The sequence below is a fragment of the Myotis lucifugus genome, unplaced genomic scaffold (genome assembly GCF_000147115.1).
Source record: "Myotis lucifugus unplaced genomic scaffold, Myoluc2.0 scaffold_61, whole genome shotgun sequence".
NCBI lineage: Eukaryota > Metazoa > Chordata > Mammalia > Chiroptera > Vespertilionidae > Myotis > Myotis lucifugus.
Window position 1 is genome coordinate 2,040,450 of NW_005871109.1, and position 18,733 is coordinate 2,059,182.

Here is an 18,733-nt window from a genome sequence, read left to right on the forward strand (position 1 = left end):
ACTAAGTAATTTCCCCCTGCGCCAAAGATGGTACCAATTGAGCATCAATGAAGAGAGTAACTGATGATGCCTTGATGTGGGGTTGGGGAGACAAGAAGAGATAAAACGAAGAACTTATATACTTATATGCACAGCCCATGGACACGGGCAATAGGATAGTGAAGACCTGGGGGGATGGGCAGGGACCGGGAGGAGAGGGGTGGAGGGGGGAAACGGGAGATACCTGTAATACTATCAACAATAAAAAATGTATTTTTTTTAAAAAAGAATAACAACAATGGATTCAAAAGCATCCAATCATTTAAAACCTATGATTGTATAAGGATACTAAAAAAACAAAAACAGAAACCTGCCTTTCCTGTATAAACTATACACCAGGTTAACCAAATAATTGATGAGAAAAAGTCTCTCTAAAAGAGGGCATGAGTGGGGGAATGGGGGGGCAACGGGGGAGACACATATGTAATATCTTAATCAATAAAGAAAAAAGAAAGAGTATTCTAGGGACGGGTCTGGTCCTTGGCGGTAGAGGGCACCATGATGGGTGGCAAGGCCACCGCAGCAGTGGGGGACCGGGTTTCAGGGGTACAGCAGGCACCTAGCCATTCCACCCCCTGGCTCCCTCAGAGAGCAAAAAGCAATGGAAGGCCCGCTTAGAATTCATCCTGTGCCACCTGCCTGACTACTGCAACCCTCCCCATGGCGGCAGCCGCCTGGACCAGCTGCTGTCCCTCTCTCTGGTCTGGGCCAACCACCTCTTCCTGGGTTGCAGTTATAACGAAGACCTTTTAGATAAAGTGATGGAAATGGCTGACGGAATTGGAGTGGAAAACCTGCCGTTTACTACCAGAAGTGAATTAATGAAAAAGCATCAAAGCTAAGGCAGAAGATGCATCACATTTTCATTATCAGCTACAGGCTAGTAGGGAGGCCAGGATGAATGTAGCTTTGACCACAGAAGCTCTCTTAAGACCCCTGGTATTACCAACATGTAGGAAAGAGGTAGCTGGAATGAAAGTGGCATTTTAAAAGGTCTCATTCTCCCAGGAGCTATCATTGTAAAAGTACGTATGAATATTTATGTATTTATAAATCCTGTATTTTTATTCTCAGTTTTGAATATCAAACTTTTTGTTTAAATTATCTTTTTTTTTTTAATGTTGATGTAATAATGGTAGGTCATGGATTTTACACTTTGGATTTCTCAACCATGTACCTTTAAGTGTGATTCTGGTTTTATGGTGTTTTTCCCCGCATTGAGGCAAGCCAGATCCCTTATTTCCAATTTCTATCTGAAGTTTATACCGTCCACATAATCCACTATCACACACACTCATCTTTTTGTAATGAGGTGAGAGTGAGAATCAAACCATAGGCTTCAGGTACCCATCAGCTCATGGGAAGAGGCAGCCTACAAAAGAGCATCTGATCTTACGGTAAAACTGACAAAAGATTCCATAGTTGGATCCAGGCAGCCAGTTGGTCTGCAGTAAAGGTCACTCCCAGCTGCTGAGTAAAGGTCACTTATTTTTTCTGGAGGGAGCCTTAGGCTCTTGTCTTCTCCTAGACTTGAGGAACTGCCGAGCACAGAGCCCCTCAAGAAATTCTTTATTTCAGTGCAGCTCTGCTCTGAAATTCTGGTATTAATTTCCCCCTTTTAGGTAATGTATCTGTTCTTTATCCCTTTCCCGTTCCTCTTTTTTATTTAATATCCACCATTAAGTACTTGGATTGTATTGTACTCAGGCTTAAATACTGAGAGAGGGACATCATTTAGGAGGCAGCCAATCACAGTAGGATTCACTCATCATGGTGCTTGGTCCTGGGGACAGTAATGAATAAGACAGTGGATCCTACATTAGCTTAACCTACTGATAAAGCCAGGTACTTGAACACCCAGAAGTGCTAAAGAGGAGAGCCGGCTGTAGGAGCATGGTGTCTGGTGGCAGAGAAGAGGGACGACTCTTGCCATGGCTTAAGGCTAAGACCAGGCTGCAAACCTTGGATGGGTCTCATCTTTGTGCAGCTTTTAGCTCTCATCTCTAGTGACCACTAGGGTGGACCAAAGTTGGAAGAAACAGGATCTCTGACCTATAATCTTGAACAAGCCACTTCTCTCCTCCAGCCTTACCTGGAAAACAGAGATCGTAGAAATATCTACCACCAGAACTATGGCAAGGATTAAGACCAAGCACAAGCTTAATGAGCCTTAGCCTCTTCTTTTCCTCAAATGTAGCCTAGCCTCTTTCATTTTGATTATCTGTACAAATCTGTGAGGCTTCAAAAACCGAATTATAAGGTGGAAAAAATAACAATAAAAAGAGTATTCTAGCTAATAAATGAAAAAGGAATGAGAGAATTGGAATATTACGAGTGACACATAGGAAATAATAGACATGGGCAGAAATCATAAATCAATGACTGCTAATATCACAAAGATGAGGCAACTACACATTAGGGGTCTCCTGGTGGAACGCTAGTTATAAAATATTCCTGTCAAAAAAAAAAATAACCTGAATCAGACCAAGCTTCTAGATCTAAATCCCCATTTATAGGAAATCCAGAAGATAGAATACGATAAACAGGACATGGGAATGCAACTGCAAAATTCAAAATGAGGAAAACGCTACAAGAGAAACAATGAGGCTTTTTAAATAACAAATCAACTGCAAGAAAGAAAAAAAAAGGCAAGAGGAGAGGCCTTAAAAGATTTTTAAGAAACATATTAACCAAATATAACCTGTTAATCTTGTTTGGAACCTGAACTGAACAAACCAACTGTGGGAAAACATTTATGAGACAATCAAGGAAATTTTAACAGCGACTAGGTATTTGATATTAAGGAATTATTAAAATGTTCCTATGATATTGTACTTGGTGGTGGTTGTTTTTTTAAGAATCATATTTTTAAAAATACGTACCAAAAAATATTACAGATGAAGTGGTATTACATTTGGGAGAGGAGATGGGGTTTAGAAGAAACAATAATAGCCATGATTTTATGACGACTGCTAAGTGATGGTGGTCCCATGGGGGCTCATTACCCTCTACTGTGCTGAATTTTTCCATAATAAAACTTGTGAAAACCTAAAATTAAAAGTAGACAGCAATCCTGGCCCCCTCCTTCAAAGAGAGAGAAAGATGCAATGGGAAGAGGCATTTGGCACTCAAATTCATGGCTGCTGGGGAACGGTAATCGCAATCATAATCACATCAGCAGCTAACATTTATGGGACACTTACTCTCTGCCAGGCATGTGCTGGCCCTCAGTTAACCCACAAGGAAGGCACTGCTACGTCCATTTTACAGGTAAGGATACTGAGGTTCAGAAAAATTAAAGAGGATCCTCAAGGACAAACAGACAAGTGGGTGGAATGTGGGTGACTCCACAAATTTATGAGAAACAGAATGAGTTCTGTCTTTTCAAAATAGTAGCAACTTTTAAGAGGGCTGGTAACGCTATAATCCAAAAGAGTCAATGCTCTCCAGTGTTAAAGAGAGCAGGGTTGAGAAGTGCTGCTTTACTGATGACCATTTTTGGTGAAACTCGGGGAGCTGCAGAGGCAGGCTCTAAAATCTCAAAGTGATAAGAGCGGAGGAGAAAGTATGAAAAGTGGAGGGCACGCGTACAACTGTGTGTGTAAAAACATGAAGGCAAAAATGGTCTGAAGGAAAAGGGAGAAAAATAACAGAGCAGGAAATCCAGCTTAAAACTGAACCCAAAGGAGAAAGATGGAAAAAAGCAAATAAAGGAGCTCCTGTCAGGCTAGTCCAGTCTAGTTGGGACAAACCCTCAGGATCTTGGATGGAGAAACAAAGGGCAGAGGAAGCAGGAGACTTCAGAATGGGTTGGGGGAGCAAACAGAGATACTCACTGTGGGCCACTTACCATATTTCCTCACATTTCACTTTAAGCTCACACTCTGGAGGTATTATTATTTTCTTCATTTTTCAGATGAGGAAATGGAGTCCCAAAGAGATTAAATATTTTACCTGCTATCACAGCCAATAAGCAGAACTCAGGTCTGACTTCAAAGCCGTGCTTTCAGGCTACTTTACTAAATATATCAAGCACTAGAGAACTATACAAAGTTAGGTCAACACCAAAATGGCCAATAGCAGAAAGTCAGTGGAGAAAGTCTAAGAAAGTGACCCGCCCTGAGAAGGAGGGGAATACGCGGACACAAGTCCCAGAGTGACCAGAGCTGGGTGGACAGAAGAAAAGACAGTAGCAACCAGCCCACTCCCTTCCACGAAACACCAGCCACCAAGATGTCAACCCCATTCGCAATCCCATTTCAAAGCCCCTAATGCCTTTTTTTAGAGGCCTGATTATCAAGGGCTCTGAGGAAGCAGTTAACTCCTTTCTACCCGGCGCCCCTACCACTGCCCATCACATATCACAGCCTAAGACAGAGCCCAAGACACCTGGGTGGCAAGGACAGAAATTCACCCCATCTCTTAGGTTCCCGGCACTCCCACTATCATGGTGTGAAGTCAAGGTCATATGCCTAAACCCTACCCCCAGCATGAGTCATTTCCATATCCAAACCTTCCTGGAGGTAGAGGGGGCTAACTTATTCTGACAGCCTGCCAACAGAGCACATTCCAAAGAAAAACCAGATAAACTGGTAGGTCCAGTTCCAAGCTTCAAAACCACATCAGCCCCCAACCCCTACACACACACACACACACACACACACACACACACACACACCCCTATAGAGCAGCCTGGATCAACCCAGCCCCCTCATTAGTAGTAGGCTTACCCTCACATTTTCAATGGCCAGTACAACCAGTCTGAGAGGTGAAGGGTATTACAGTCTTTGACATCTGAACCCAAAAGGGAAAGGTGAATCTTGCCCCTTCTCAGGAGGATGAGTGACTAGAGTGGGAAAAGCTTGACTGAGTCACACGCAGCGTTTTAGAACCTTAGCCACATGTTTGTTCTGAAGATAGAGTAAAATGGGTCACCAAGAACACAAAATACTCTGTGCTTTCTGTGCTTTGTGTACCTTTGTGTACTTGGCCTTTTCTGGACAGATACTCCAAGTGAGGGGAAGTCTACCTTTGTTTCAATGTCATAATCAATCTTAAATCCATTCAATGACACAATAAAACCGAGGTGACTTAATAAAAAGACTTCTGTTAGCCTGGCAGCTGTGAAGTCACACAATCTAGGAACTGGCTTTAAATCTGGCCGTCACACAGGCTGTGGGACCTGGGGCAGATTACTAAACCTCTCTGAGCTTCACTTTCTTCAACTAAAAATGGAGCTCTTAGGTTCCAAAAAAAAAAAAAAAAAAAAAAAAAAGGTAATGCTGAAGAATGGGCATAAGGCAGAATATGACCTATAAGCCTTCCTTTCTTATCCAAACTCTCCCAGAGTGGCCCAAGGAATTAGTGCCACTAAAAGAAAAGTTATGGTGTGAACTCAGAAGACTTGCACCTCCTCCACAATATCTAGTTTGGGGAGGATAGTGCAGGGTGGTGGATGGGATGACTCAGATAACAAGGTAATTCTCCAAGACTTTTCTGCCTAAGGCACTCACATTTTATCTCTTTAATCTAAAGCTCAGCTCAAAAGCAGGCTAGAGGGGCAGATGGCCCAGTATCATTTTCCCAGAAAGGGAAACCAAAGATTTTCAAACAATTTGCCCAAAGTCCCAGGGAAAGCCAATAGCAGAGGCTGTCCAACAAAGCCTTGCTTCCCCACAGTTGGAAGTGGAGGACCTAGATCCCAGTCCCTAGAGGACTTTCAAAGGCCTTCTCCCAAATGAACAGCCCCAACAAGGAAACAGTTCTCCAGGCGCTCAACAGCAAAGCCCAGACGCCACTGTTTCAGCAACACTTTCCCAAGTTACTGCTTAAACCAGGGATAAAATAACTCAATACATAGTGGTATCAAGAGATCCACCTGGAACTGAGGCGTGCTGTTACAATTACGTTTGGTTTTAGGCAAAGTAATAAAATTTCTTTAATTCCTAAAATCCCACTCCATTTCCCCTGCCGTATGTATTCAGGCACACCATCGGGCATCTTTACACAGTCTCCCAAAGAACACAGATAAGCGAGTTTGAAACCAAAGACAGTCAAGAGCACTGAGACCACAGGTTCAACATCATCATCAGAAATGCCCCAAATTCCAATTACAAACCTTTCAAAATTCCACTGGGAAAAACTTCCTAAATTACACTTTGCTAGTCAAAAAGGAAATGAACCAATGCTGAATCATTCCTATGAATGATGAGAAAAAAAATATTTTTTTCATACGTTAGGAATTGATCTTCAGAATAGCTGAGGATTCTAAACAATTTGGTTGAAACTAGCACATGTTTATAGGACAAGTTGTTCTCTGAAATTCCCTTCTATTGTAGCTCCAGGCTCACAACAGCATGGGACACTCCTTCAAGAATAATACTGTCAAGAGCTCAACACCAGGCCACTACAAAGGCCTCCTGCCCGGATTTTCTCTCTATTCTGCTTAATTAAAGGGAGCCAGCCAGTTTCCTCAACAGTTTCCTATTAGTAGAATGACCATGTAGTTTACCGTCGACCGGACATTTGAGAGTAAAGGGGGGCGCTAATTATTAAGGATTACGCCAAGACAAGAAGCCTAAGCCAGGCCTGTTCCAGGCAAGCCTCTACACAGCCACAAGGAACAGTAAAGGACAACCCTTTCGAAAATGCAAATGGATAAAAACTGCCACAAACAGACATTATGAGGGAGACAGCATCTGGTGGGAGGACACAGGAACCAGAAAGACCAAGTTGAAATTAAGAAAAAACTGGGCAGAGCGCAGCCTGAAGCATGAGGTATAAATTAACCTGACTCTGAGTTTCCTTTTCCCCCACCTTAAATCAGTTTACAAATCAGATTCAATAGTTGACTTGTGGCCTCATGATCTCCTAGTTTGTTCTTCATGACTTTAGTTCTTGGATTGTTTAAAGCAGTGGTTCTCAACCTTCCTAATGCCACGACCCTTTAATACAGTTCCTCATGTTGTGGTGACCCCCAACCATAAAATTATTTTCGTTGCTACTTCATAACTGTAATTTTGCTACTATTATGAATCTTAATGTAAATATCTGATATGCAGGATGTATTTAGGCGACCCCTGTGAAAGGGTCGTTCGACCCCCAAAGGGGTCGCGACCCACAGGTTGAGAACCGTTGGTTTAAAGTATAAGCTACACGGGTGGTTAGCACAGTCAACATCTATCACTAAGGAGAGAGTCATTCCACACCATTAGAATCATTCTTTGTAAAGAAAAAAAAAAGCTTCCATTTTACATATATTTTTTAAATCAACCTTTCTTCCTTCTTCAACAGTCAGCTAGCTGCCTCCAAAAACCCCTACCCCCAACAAGTTCACTCATTCCTCAGTAATTTTTAACTTAAAGACTGGGAAGCCACATTAGTTCTACGTATTGTGTTAAGAGACAATAGATGTGTTCTCCAGCCCTGGCTCAGAACCATCTTAAGTACTCAAAGCAATAGCAGGGAGTGGCCCGGGTCGACAAAGGAGGGGACGCTGACCCACACTGAAGTGTAGCTGGGGATCTGAGCAGACCTACAGCCCACTTAAGGCTTCCAAGTGAAGAAGTAGGTCTCTACCCACTCTACCCAGGGTACTAACCCAAGTAGACACTCATCTTAGATTAACAAACATGCTCTTACATATGCAAATGCATTGGCAAAGGGCGGGGCTACCATTCACATAAAAGTGTTAATTATTATGTAAATTATGTTTAAGACCCAAAGCAAAGAGCCTGCTGGGAGTGGCAAAGCAAAGACTTAATTCCTGAGCTTGGAGTACGTACTTGGAGGAGCAGGCTGGCTGGGGGTTTTAATAGCAGCCACACTGAGCTAGCTTTTAACTAAACTTTACCACAACGCTTCTAGATAACGTCACCCCCATTTTCCAGATGACGAAACTGAGGGCACAGACAAGTGAAGGAGCAGCTTGCACTAAGCAGGTATTAAGAAGTGCAGGAGCCATAGCCGGTTTGGCTCAGTGGATAGACAGAGCTTTGGCCCGGGTTCGATTCTGGTCAAGGGCATGTACCTCGGTTGCAGGCTTGATCCCTGGCCCTTGTCGGGGTGCCTGTGGTAGGCAACCAAACGATGTGTCTCTCTCACATGGATGTTTCTCTCTGTCTCGCCCCTCCCTTCCACTCTCTCTAAAGGTGGGGTGGCTCCTCTCTGCCTCTAGCTCTCTCTCCCACCTGAAGCTTAATGCCCTCACACCACCAACAGAAAGGAACTCCTCAAGGGTGCTGCCAGCAGGCCCAGGGCTCTAAGCACAATTTCTCTGTAAAGTGTTCCTTTCAACCACCTTAGAGAAGAACTTTTAGAACCCAATCCCAACGTAAGGAGCACGGTTCCTAAGTAAGAACCTAAGAAAACGGTTTCCTTTTGCGTAGATGAAGGTACATCAAACCCACTTTTTCAGAAGCATTTCCATTTGATTCGTACTACGATTTGGCAAAGAATGACCTCAAATATGATGTATTTACTGATGGATTTCCTCCACTTTATCAACAGGGGAAGTGTGGTTCAAAGTGATTAATGGTCCAGGACTTTATGGGATGCACCAGCCTCCCCTGGATTTCAGTCCATTTGCCTGAGACCAGAAGTCCGGTTCTTCTAAGTAACTCCGCCTCAGCCCTGGGTGTTCCTCCAGAATCCCTGTCCAGGCTGACCTGGCAGGAAATCTGTGAAGATGTGGTAGGCAAGATAATATCTGAATCTGTCATTTACTGAACACTTACTAAATGTCAGGCATACAGGAGGCATTCTATCGGGATTTCCAAATGGGGACACCGAGGCTGAGAGAGGAGGTACAGTCAAACCTCGCTTCTCGAACGTCTCCCATTTCGAACAATTCAGTTCTCAACCAAGTTGTCCACAGGGGGAAAAAAAAATGTCTCGGTTGTCAAGCCAAAACTTCAGTTTTCAGCCTGACAACCCTTTCATGCTGATACCTCAGCATGACAGAAGGTGTCTCACAGGCAACAAAGGAGAGAATGCTTTTATTGCTGGTGAAATTGATGATTAGCACAATTTTAAAACATAAAGAGTGTTAATGTTGCTAAGGGTGTGAAAGTGCTCACAAAACAACAATCACAGGCACTTGAATAGGTAGAAAAACTGTTGATTGGATAAAGAAAAAGTAATATTTCTGAGGTAGTGATATATGAAAAATTTGTTTAAGGCTAGTATGGGGTGGTTTGATAAATTTAAGAAAAGAAGTGTTTATTTATAAACAGTACATTAGACATGTATTGTATATAAGAAAGGTTAAAACAGAGAATCATTTGGGGGTCTGGGATGGATTAATTCAATGTATATTATTTCTAATGGGGGAAAAATGATTCCGTTTTCGAGCAAATCACTTCTCAAACAGCCTTCCAGAAGGAATTAAGTTCGAGAAAGGAGGTCCAATGTAATTTGACCGAGGCCACAGAACTAGTAAGTGGCTGAGCCAAGAGTCCGAATAAGGTGCCCAGCCGGTGTGGCTCAGTGGTTGAGCCTCGACCCATGAACCAAGAGGTAACTGGTTCGATTCCCAGTCAGGGCATATGTCCAGGTTGCTAGCTCCATCTCCAGTAGGGGATGTGCAGGAGATAGCCCATCAATGATGTTTCTCTCTCATGGGTGTTTCTATCTCTCTGTCCCTCTCCCTTCCTCTCTCTTTCTAAAATCAACAAAACCTATTTTTTAAAAAATATTGTTGCACCTACCCAGTTTGGCTCAGTGGATAAAGCGTTGGCCTGCAAACTGAAGGGTTTCGGGTTCAATTCTGGTCAAGGGCACATACATCGGTTGCAGGCTCAATCCCTGGTCCTGGTCAAGGCACGTGTGGTGGCAACCTATCAATGTGTCTCTCTCACATTGATGTTTCTCTCTCTCTGTCTCTCCCCGCCCCTTCCACTCTTTCTAAAAATCAATGGAAAAATATCCTCAGGTGAGGATTAATAAAATATACATATATATATATATATATATAGAGAGAGAGAGAGAGAGAGAGAGAGAGAGAGAAATGTTGTTGCAAAACAAACCATCCCTGAGTATTTCTGTATCACTTATAAATCATATTTTATGCATACTTAAACCTTTTAAGTATGTCAATCTTGTGCAGACATAAAGAGGAAAGTATAAGCAAAATAAACTGGATAAGACATACCTAAAACAACTTCTCAAGGAGACAAATATCCATGCTGCTCCACACACTATCGCCCCATGACAAAAGCATTCTGCATTTGTTCTACAAGCTTTGATGAGCGTGTGCAACCACTTCATGGATGGTGACCATGGCCTGGCCAGTCAGAATTGAAGGATATGTTCAAATACGGGAAAAGTTTGCATCTTGGAACTCATGGAACATGGGATACACTGTTTCCCCACTGGACTGTGATGATCTCTTTACATGCCTGTTTTTCTTCCTGTAAATTTTACTGATCACCATTCATTGGCCATCTTTTACTGATCACCAAAACCCTGGCACACAGGAGCACCTGTAAATGTTTAAATGTCCAGGGGCAAGTAGCAGTAATATGCAGAACTGGGAGCATCTGGATTTCAAGGAATCCAAAGGTGGAGGAAAGAAAAAAGAAAGAATGAAAAGCCACATATGGTTTATCAGCAGCGGGTTCATCTCTGGGCTGCTGTCAGGATCACCCATCCCACCACCTCACTCTGCAGTGTCAAAGGATACCATCTAAGGAGCTCAGACAGCAGCTAAGACAGCATCCCCACTACTCAAACAATAAAAACACCTCTGCAAGCAGCCAGGTAAGAATTAGTCTTTAAACCCTTCCCCAGCAAGCCTGACACAGGCCTCTATTATCACATCTGGAAACAACTGCTACACTCCCCAGGGGTAACAGATGAAAGCTGAGCACAAAGAAGGTGGCTCTGCACATTTTATTGCTTCTCGCAATTGCGACCTTATTTTTGTGCAGTTGTAGCTTTACAATCAACCAAGAACATCTTTGTGAATTCCATAAACATTCAGTATATGCATGCATATAAGTTCTTTGGTTAATCTCTTCCTGTCTCCTCATCCCCAAAAAGAAAAGGGGGGGGGGGGACATCTGTGATACTTTCAACAATAAAGGTAAATTAAAAATAAATAAAAACAAAAGATTCAGTATATGTTCTTTGGTACATCGCCTCACAAATATAGGGGGGAGGAAAATCCCAACTCAGAGTTAGGAGGGACGGCCACATTTTGTCTGATTCAATCTAAGGATAAAAATTAGAGTATCACCCTAGCCGGTTTGGCTCAATGGATAGAGCGTTGGCCCTCAAACTGAAGGATCCAGGGTTCAATTCCAGTCAAGGGCATGTTACCTGGGTTGCAGGCTCGATCCCTGGGCATGTGCAGGGGGTGGGGGGGAACCAATTGATGTGTCTCCCTGACATTGATGCTTCTTCTCTCTCTGTCTCTCCCCACCCCTTTCACTCTAAAAAAAATCAATGGAAAACATCCTCGGGTGAGGATTAACAAAAAAATTAGAGTACCTAGGAGCAATGGTTCCCAATCAGAGGTGAACACCACAATAGGTTCTCTTAGAAAAACGGAAACATTGCGCCTTCAGCAGCCCTCCTAAGTCTTCAGGGGTGATGGCCAGGCTGTTAAGAGCTCCGTGGTGGCTGCCAAGCACAGCGTCAGGTGGGAACCACTGGTGTGGCAGAGGATCCGGGGGCAGGAGCAGAACGAGGCTGCCCTGGGTTTGAGTCAGAACCATCCTGAATTAGCCATGTAAAAAGACCCAGGTACTGTCAATTACTAACCCCAAGTCAAAATCTGGGAAAGGTGAGGGGCCTATTAAGTTGAAAGACAATGTGCATGGAGGGAGAGCTGGGAAAGGGCAGAGGGTCTTACCCTGGCTCCTCCAGCGCCTGGCACATACCAGGGACACCCAATATTTGCTGATAAGCACATGGTCATGTACATCATCAAATTTCCACAGAGCCACCTACTATGTGCAAAAAATCTGAGTTGGCTCTGGCAACTTAATCAAGAGTTGTCACCCACCTGCCCCCCTCCCTCTATTCATAGTGGAACAGATTTTAGTTTTGCTTTAGCTTCACCTGGCCTCTGAGTTGAGGTTTCTAGAAACATTTCCATGTTTAACAATCCCTAGTCAGGAAGGAAGCTGACTCTTGCCTCCAAATCACAGATAACACGTCCTCTGATATCCAGTTACGTAGATGCTAATCATTTTTACATATTATGATTAAGATAAAATTCAAAGGTAAGAGAAAATGGGGGGACATATTTTTAATGCACAGCAAAACTAGAAACGTTTTATCAAAATAAGAACAATATCAGCCTTATCTCTCCAGTATTTAAAACAAAAGCAAATTTTGAATTATGGGAACTTCTTGTCTCTACCAGTATGAAATGCTACTAAGTAGTTTGTTTTCTGTTTTCCACTCAATGAAAATACCTGATGAGTTCTTCTAAGTGTCCCAGATTTCAAGACAGGGTGGGGGCTAGGGACTGATGGTTCCCCCAGCTGATGGTGCCCTTTCCCACTCTAACCACCATTGTCTCCCAAAGGCTTTCAGATGAAAAGGCAGAGAGGGAGAAAGGGCTGAAAGAGATTCCACCAAAGGAAGCATTGCTCACAATGGCTTCAATAGTTTTTGGAATCAGCTGGCCCCCATGACACCCCCGGCCATGGTGATGGGTGATCTGAAAATGAAGCATATCAAAATGCTATTGATAAGCTAAATTACCAGACAGCTTATCTGAGGCCCACATCCGCCATATGGTGCCCCAACTTCTGCCGCCTGTTGCTGCTGCAACAATAGGCACGCCTACCCAGAAAGCACCATCGGACAGAAGCCCAGCAGCAGTGGCATGCAGGCGGCTACTGTGTTTACATTTTATTTTGTGCTATTAACTCTGGGCCTCCCCCTATCCCAGGAGAGACTTCAAACACACACATATATTCAATGTCAAAAATAGGTGTTCCCTGCAGACACACGCAGGCACACTTCATGTGTGCGCGTGAATGGGTACACATCAGGTGAACAGAGAGAAAACCAGATGTCAACTTCAGAACTGGAGCTGCCTGGTGGGGGAGGGGGAGGCAAGCAGGCTCCCGGCTAGGGCTGCAAGCAGACAATGAGCTTTTCTCAAAACACTGGGGCGGGCGGGCCTTGGGGAGTGGCTATTTAAAACACTTGGCTCCTTTTATTTCACCACCATGGAAGTGAATTCGGCTCTGAAGTGCCAGAGCAAATGAAGTCATTTGGTTTCCGCGGGCTCCCTTTGCATTCTAGCAGTAGAAGTGAGGCCAGACGAGAGAGTTGGAGAGTAGGAAGGTCCAGCCTGAAGTTGTTCTTTCTTCCACTTAAAATCGATTCCACAGAGGATTTGGGGCCTGGGCTTCATTAACTTTTTTTTTCTTTGAAAAGACAGTAAGATCATAGGAAACCTAAAGGACATTGGACACTGGAATGAATGCTGTCAAAGACGACTCCCTTTACAAAATGCCATCAAGTCAAAGTGTAAAGACGCCAGATAAGGAGATCAGCTTCTAAAGGCTTGGTTGGTATAAAAGATTAATGGTGGCTCTGTCAAATGAATTCATAAGATTTCTGCATTTCTTTCTACTTTCTACTCTCTCTAAAAAAGGTTCCTATCTTTGCAGACATGATATCCTTCATAGTAATAAACTCTTCATTTCTTAGTTTACTATCTATTAGGCAAAGACACTGGTTTTCAGTTAGAGCTCAGAACACATAACATCTGGTGATGCAAAAATGCACAAGATGCAGGTCTGGATAGGTGCAAAGCTAAAAAGAAAAAATAGTGTTTCCTAATATTCAGATCTAGTTAACTATTACAGAAAGGCACTCATTTCATCCCCCAAATCTCCCACACCTAAGCAGACAACATTCTTGGATGAACTTTTCAAGTTTTCTTAAACATTCTCAGTTTTAAAAAAACACACAACTCCTTTCAAGTTAAATTGAGATTGCACTTGAACTCTGTCCAAGAGCTGAGCTGAACTGAATTATGATAATTAGAAAGCTGTGCCTATAAAAAAAAAGCAGTGCAGTTCATGCATTTTTTTTAAAAGTTCATGCCAGAGAATATAAGTTCAATATGTTCTCACATAATTAACATTTCCCACCATTAGCAGCAGTTTTTCAGTTTATATATCAGTAAAAACAACAGCACTCGTCATTGTTGTATATTCCCAGTCAATAGTGTTTCAGTCACTTAACACATACATCTAAACCTGTCAGATGCCTAAAAGCAACCACAGATTTCCCACTGGAGACAACAGTGACTTAACTTATTCATCAATAAGCTGGATTTTTCTCTGAAACCCATTTTCCAGTGTTGGACCCTGTCCCTTAAACTAAAACTACTAATGAAATCCTTGGACAGAGCTTTAATTAATTAGTTTTTAAACTAATGTGAAAAAAAAAAAAGGCAGAAAGCACTGCATCAGGGTAGTAAATATTGATTTTTTTAAAAAACTGGGGGAGGAGAGAGGGGCCCATAATACAGCCAGCATGGAGCCTTCCTTTGGTCGGCCACAAAAGCAGAAAAGACAGCCTCTTAGAACAACCCCCCGCCCAATCCAATCAGAAGAGAGACCAGTGGTTTCACAGTTAGCCAGGACTCCCAGACTATGGAAACTATTTTTTGAGAATCCTCCCAACCATGCAAAAAGTCAGTGAACAAAAGAACTTAAACGCTGAGAGTGAGCCACCCTTTAAGGAAAACCATCCTGAAAACCTACCCCCTTCAGCACACCCGTTTGCTTTGACTAAAATAAAAAAATACATATTTTAAAATTCTCTTATTCTGTACCACTATGCAGTTCAAATGTATCTGAAGAAATGGCTGAATTTCAACGGTGAGTGTAAATATGGGATAAGGTCAAAGAAGCTGGTGATGAGTATGTTACTGATTAAGGATTCTTCAACAGTGAAGAGCTTTGAAATAAAACAACATAAAAACCCACACAAAAACACTCCAGATATTTAGGTCCAAATATTCAAGCATTCAAAAAACTACCCCAGAATAGAGAAAGCCCCCAAACCTCCCAGATTTCATAAAAAAAAATCCAGTAATCATAATACAAGGGGAAGGGGGGGTCCCTAACTTGGTATTTGCCAAAAAGCCCAACCCTGAAACAGTAAGTGCTTAGCATGAACCTGTATTACTTGATGTTATCACCTTTGTGAATATGGAAGAATAAAATACATCACTGATACTGTTCAAACATGATTGGGATCTAATTTCAATGCCACAGGGTAATCTGCGTCTCCAACAGATAAAAAGAAAAAGCACCACACAGCTCTAAAAGATTATTCCAGCCATCGGTGAGTCCACAAGAGCTAAGCAGCGAAGTCTAAGTGTGTCGAAGGGCAAAAAGCTTACAATACTACACTTTCCTTACTGAGTTCAGAAGTAGAACATCAGTACTCTGCTGTTCCAGTCACTGAACTCTAAGGGGGAAACTGTCATGCCCGAATTTATCAACAGAAAGGTGGGCTCTGATTTTCCTACGGTTCGACAGAGAAAGCTGGACACTTGCTCTGGCCAGCATTCTTCAGTCTTAGGAGAAAACAGGGCCCCAAAATTTTATAACTAAACAGAACCAACCTCTAAGCATAGCTCTCACTGAGCAACATATTTTTTTCCCTTTTGTAATCTCTCTATTAGAAACAAGACGAGGTGCCTAAAATACAAGCTTTAAAAGTGTTATCTACCTGCTATCTGTGTGTAAACATGGTCAACTTATGTACACTAGATCATACATGCAGTTATTTGCACCAACTTTCTGAGTGATAAAACACAACAATTTTCATTTGCAGGCAGTATAATTATGCTCACAATTAACACGTAACAACACATGAGATTAGAGAAGAGTAATCCCACAGATGTGCAGGCTCTTTTACAACCCCTGTGTGTGAGAGATATCCATCCATTTCTGCAGCAACAAATCTTAAAATATTGTTAATGGCACAGCTCATTTCTTCAAAGACCTATATAAACAACGTTTGGGACCTACATTCTCTAACTGTCCCTGTACACATTTTTTTACTGAAATGTGGCAATAAATATGATCTAGACACAGATGACAGAACACTGCAAGTTATACACTTTCCAAATTTCCCCCTTAAGAAATGCCCTCTTATACTTGTTGTTCTGTATTGTCAGAGCCAGCACAATTCAAAATTGTTTACAAATGACTGAAGTGCAAGCAACAAAAACACAGAACACTGGTTTTCCTTATGACCTGCTTGTCCTTTCTCTAAATAAAAGGGGATGCCAGTCCCCAAAGTGAGTGTATGAATATAGAATCCATGCTGTATAAAGCAAAAGAGGGGTAGAGAAAAGGGGAACAGAGGAGAAAGCTGGCTTCCCCCAGGCTGTACCCCCATCCCAACTCTCCCTTATGTTTAATTAGTTCACTGCTGCGGAGCACACACACATTGTACCACAATGCAAGAAAGCACCTCTCGGTGAGAAATTCATTTCAATCTGGCTCAAACTAAGCTAGGTTGCCCTCCTCTTTAAATTAAATTTCATTAAGTATATGTCATGGTGAGTCCTGGTTTATGTTTTGGGGAAAGAAAAAAAAAATCTCTAATAATCTCTCAGGCATATTCTCTGGAGTTCTATTTGCTACCTTACAAAAGATCACACAGAGGAGGACTCTAAACAAAGATTCTTACCTATAATATATTTTTTCCTCTCAATGTCAGGGCAAAATGTCATACTGGTTTTGTTTCAAAGTTGTAAAAAAAAAAAAAAAAAGAAAAGAAAAGATATTCTAATATTCTCCCTAAAACTGTGGATCAAATAATAGTTATCATTTAAGTAAAAATAAAATGGTCTGCCTTGGCACTTTCATACCACCAGCAAGAACCAGTAATGGATACTGCTTATCAGTCCATTTTTTTATGCCAACAACAAATAAAAGAATTGTAAACTCTGTTTAAAACCTGAAACCTGAGAGTTCAACAGAGTTACACATACAAAGAAACGCTAAACAAAAATATCTGTGACCATTTATGGAAATAGTGAGATTAGAAAAATAAGCCTTTCCCCGAAAAAAAAAATTATCAACAATTCAAAACCTCGATGTTGACAAAGGTTCAACTAATCCATTTGTCTTTCCTGAGTCACTCTGTAATTAGTTCTACCGTGTCCTTCTAAAGAGGAAAGATTCTTACCAAAGTTGGATCTAAGTCTGGCCCCGTATAAGCATTCAAATGTGATTGGGCCCAAAGATCCTATTTACAGAAGGGCACAGACCCAACTGTGGAAGGGTGAAGCAGCACTGGGCATAACCTGAAGGCTGTTCCCAACCACTGCCTCCAGAGTACCCTAGCAGAGGAGCCCCCCATGGATAAGACACAAGCAAGATCCATGGCAGACTCAGAAAAGGAACCACTCCCTGCACTGACCATGAAGGGAGAAAGGTCTTCCCGAAGGGATCTGTCTACTCAGGTAACCACCTGCAGGCACCCAGCACACCACAAATGAGCAGACCACCTAAACTTCCAGAAACATCCCAGTGAAAGGAAGGGAGGAAGAAACGTGTGGTTGTCCTGAACTGACCGTGTTCCGCTCCTTTGCAATATCTGTAGCATTTTAATTTTTTACACTATTTTCATATCTGATAGGTTTTGCAGATCTTTCTGTCCCAGGACCTGGGCTTCCTCCAAGGCAGTGTTTTTAAAACATGGCCTTTTTACATTACCCGCTGCTGCAACATCATCTGTCTCTAAGTTTCCAGTGCTTACTGAGGTCAATTTTCATTTCTACAAATCACAGGCAGCCACTTGCCTCTGAGAAGTTAACAAGCCTTCTGAGAAATGCTGGTGGCTGGTATTTCATTGTTTCACAAATATTTTTTATCCAGTGACACCACTCAACTTTAAATAAACCTTTAAAAAGAAAGAATTTGAAAGCAAGGAAAATTGTGATCTGGATTTTATTTCTTTCGTGGGAGGAGAATAGGGAGGTGTGAGCCCTCTATTGTTTTCAACTCATTTAAAATGTTGCCTCCGTTTTTTTAAAAAAAAATATACTTTTAAAAAAGGAAACTCACAGAAGTTGAACTTTCTTTAAAGCGGGCCTCTGGACTTTTGAAAACAAGTGTTGCTGCTACGAACAAAGACTAGAAGTACACCCTGATTTTCTTCCCTCCTGGGGATCATTTCTCTTCCAATAAACAAACAAATCCCCCAGTATTTCCTACCGAAGGGAAGTTTTCCAGGGAGAGTCTCCTCCAGGGTTTGGTGGTAACTGCGACTCAGTCTTTTTTGGACACAATGTTTCTGCTGACTCCTGAAAATTTTCCACTTGAATGTGCAATGAAGGAGCGGCGGCGGCAACAGTCCTGGAGAAGCGGCAAAGACGACCGTGCCTGCTTTCATCTTGGAGAAGAAGGAGCGAAACCCCCGCCAGCAGCACAAGTCGGCGCAGACCCTGGGCCGGCCTCTGGGGGCCCCAACGACTGGGGGCGGCCCGGGAGGCTGTCGGGGGAGGGGGTCGGGGGGGTCGGGCCGGCTTCGGGCTCCCAGGCGGCTCTCCCCGCCCGCGCTCCCTCGAACTTCTGACTTCTCCGGGAAAAACGTGAAAACGGCCCGAGGATGTGAGGGTATGTGCGTGTGCGCGCGTGCGGGCGGGAGAGGGGGGCGCGTGGGGCGCGGCGCGACCGGACCGGCGCCTCCAGGG

General features: G+C 42.8%; 1 protein-coding gene and 1 pseudogene across 8 annotated transcripts in view; one reads left to right on the forward strand and one right to left on the reverse strand.

Annotated features, from left to right (window-relative positions):
• Window positions 1–18,669, reverse strand: part of TEAD1 (TEA domain transcription factor 1) — a 246,393-nt gene extending 227,724 nt beyond the window's left edge. For 4 of the 8 annotated variants that reach the window (XM_023754525.1, XM_023754523.1, XM_023754521.1 and 1 more), the window contains exon 1: window positions 18,255–18,669. The gene's annotated coding sequence lies outside the window, so the exon portion shown is untranslated. The remainder of the gene's footprint in view (window positions 1–18,254) is intronic. The other 4 variants (XM_023754526.1, XM_023754524.1, XM_023754522.1 and 1 more) reach the window with 2 other exon arrangements.
• LOC102432090 lies at window positions 538–881 on the forward strand (annotated as a pseudogene).
• Window positions 18,670–18,733: the final 64 nt, after the last annotated feature.